The sequence below is a fragment of the Notechis scutatus genome, chromosome 8 (genome assembly GCF_049901735.1).
Source record: "Notechis scutatus isolate UNSWTSFEM ecotype Mainland chromosome 8, rNotScu1.2, whole genome shotgun sequence".
In the NCBI taxonomy this organism is placed as follows: Eukaryota; Metazoa; Chordata; class Lepidosauria; order Squamata; family Elapidae; genus Notechis; species Notechis scutatus.
The window spans coordinates 8,658,759-8,661,570 of record NC_142016.1 but is presented as its reverse complement, the minus strand read 5'-3'; positions in this window follow the sequence as shown (position 1 = coordinate 8,661,570).

Genomic DNA, 2,812 nt, shown 5'->3' with positions numbered 1-2,812 from the left:
GTCACGGGCACGTCCCGCGAGATCAGGCCTAGACTCTATGGTTCCCGTGGAGGTCACGTGGACAGATCTTCTCTGTCCTCCCTCAATTGTTATTCTAGTGACGCCCAGAGCGGCTTCTCTTCCGCCTCCCTTAATAACATCTGAAAGCACCTGGCTGCCCCTTCACTTTTCTAGGCCAAGAAACTCGGGAGGGTCCCCTTCTGAGATGTTTCCCAGGCCTATAATTCCTGTGGGCTCAGCTGGCTCTGCCTGTTCCCCTGGCTATGTATGGCTCTTCTGTGTCCCAAGGGGTCATTCGTACATAACACTACAGCAGAGGTCCCCAAACTTAGCAACTTTAAGACTTGTGGACTTCAACTCCCAGAATTCTCCAGCCAGCATAGCCGTTATAAGTCCTTATACCTGGCTGGAGAATTCTGGGAGTTGAAGTCCACAAATCTTTTGTTGCTAAGTTTGGGGACTCCTGCACTACAGCATCAAAGAAGTCAAGATGCAACCATACCATTTTTATACTACCATCGTTTTGGCTTTGTGGACACTTTCTCCCACCTTTTGTCCTGCAGCTCCTGTATGAATGCAAACAGAACATTCGCATTCAAAATTTCTTATTATGCTAGGAAAGAAGGGACAGCATAAAAGACGCCAAAGATCTCAGTGACATTTCATGCCTGAAAGCTTTCAGAAATGAAAATACCATTGCCAACATTTGGACTACAAGCATTATTAGACCAAAACAGAAACAAGGTTGCGTTAAATGTTTGAACTATTAGGCTATTTGCAACGTCTGAAAAACTTCTAAGCCAACCTTGCCAACTTTAAGATGAGTAGATTTCCATTTCCACAATGCTGACTGGAGAATTCTGAGAATCGAAGTCCACATATTTTGCTAAGCTTAAGTGAGAAACACTGGCCTACACAACTAGTAACCAACAATACTAGACTTAACAACTGCCTTGATCTCATCTTCTGCAATAGTTTGAATTCAATTTATGGAATACAAATTAAAGAACTCTTTTCCACACAGTGACCACAACATGACCACACATGATTGACTTTTGTCTCAACATATGTCCTCACAAAAATCATCATAATGACGGGATCCCCAATTATAACTTCAAAAAAGGCAACTATGATCTTATAGACAATGATCTCTCATCTCTTGATTGGCAACTTCTATTCACTGGATGCAATACTGTAGAAGACCATTACAACATATTTTTACTTTAAGTCAAAAGAGTCATCAAACTATATGTACCAATAACAACTCCAAAAACCAGAAAAAGCAGATTACCCATAACAATAAGGAAGCTTCAATCCAAAAAGAAATCACTTTGGTGGAAAAACAAATCTGGTCACATTGCCAACTTCAAAAGCCGATACAAAAATTTATGCCACCAGATAAAGACTGAATGCACCAATTATCACATTAAACAAGAGGAAAACCTTCTATGCACCAATTCTACCCACGCTTTCTACAATTTTGTAAACAACAAACTAAAAGACTCAAGGTCCATCCCACCCCTGAAAGGACTTAATGGTAAAGACTGCAACGATGACACCATTAAAGCCAACCTCTTTAACACATTCTTTGGCTCAGTATTTGTAAACAGCAATGGATCATGCCCAGTATTTCCTAGTCGAACCACAGACAACTACAATGATCTAATACATATCGATTTTATAGAAGACAATGTTGAAAAAGAACTACGCAATCTAAAACCATCTCTATCTATTGGACCGGACGGAATATGTGCCTACTTCTTTAAAAAGCTATCCACTGCCATAGCTGAACTTCTAAGCATAATCTCTGAAAAATCTTTCAGGACCAGCTCCTTGCCAAAACTATGGTCACAAGCCATAGTCATTCCCATCTTCAAAAAGGGAGACCCCAGCCTAGTTGAACATTACAGACCAATCTCTTTATGCTGCGTCACCTGTAAAGTCATGGAAACAATTATTAACCAATCCATTATCCTCCACTTAGAGACAAATAACCTACTCTCTAATAAACAATTTGGTTTCAGAAAAATACTATCCTGTAATCTGCAACTCTTACACTGCAAAAACATATAGACTACACAACTCGATCAGGGCAAAGCAACAGATGCAATCTACATAGACTTCTGTGAAGCCTTTGATTGATACACGACAAACTACTCCTAAAACTAAAATCTTATGGTATCTCTGGACACCTGCATATGCGATGACCTGTAGTCTCTCAAAATAACCCAAAACCCAAAACATATATTAAAGTCTGGTAAGGCCTTCAACTTAACTTCACTGTTTTATTAGGCACAGTTTAAAGTCACAAAAGTAAATAATGAGGCAAACAGAAAACCAAAACAAACCACATTGATGAGAGTTCCGAAGCAAGCCAATACAACTAATCATAAACTCCAGGAAAATAACCTAGAAAAGTCCATGGGAAGAACGCCAGCAAAGATAAACCTCTTTCAAGGTGAACACTAAATTGACTCCTGCAAATTCTAACTGCGCAGTTGCAAACTTATTTACATAACTCCCACCTGCAAGCCACGAGGAGGATCATGGTAATCTCCTCTTGAGTAGACCTCACTTTTCCCTGATCCTCTCCTCTCTGCATAACCTAGGATGGATAGGGGATGGGCCTGGATCCTCCTCTGACTGCTCAGCCGGCCTCTCCCCTTCCCCAGCCTCCTCCGCCACCTCTGGAGTCACACTCCCACTCCCTGTTGGCTGTTCCTCCTCTTCCTCAGAGTCAGTCTCCACCAGGGGCATGACAGCATAATTGGATAGAAGCATTCCTGTCAAACAGACAACAAATGGTCAAAAT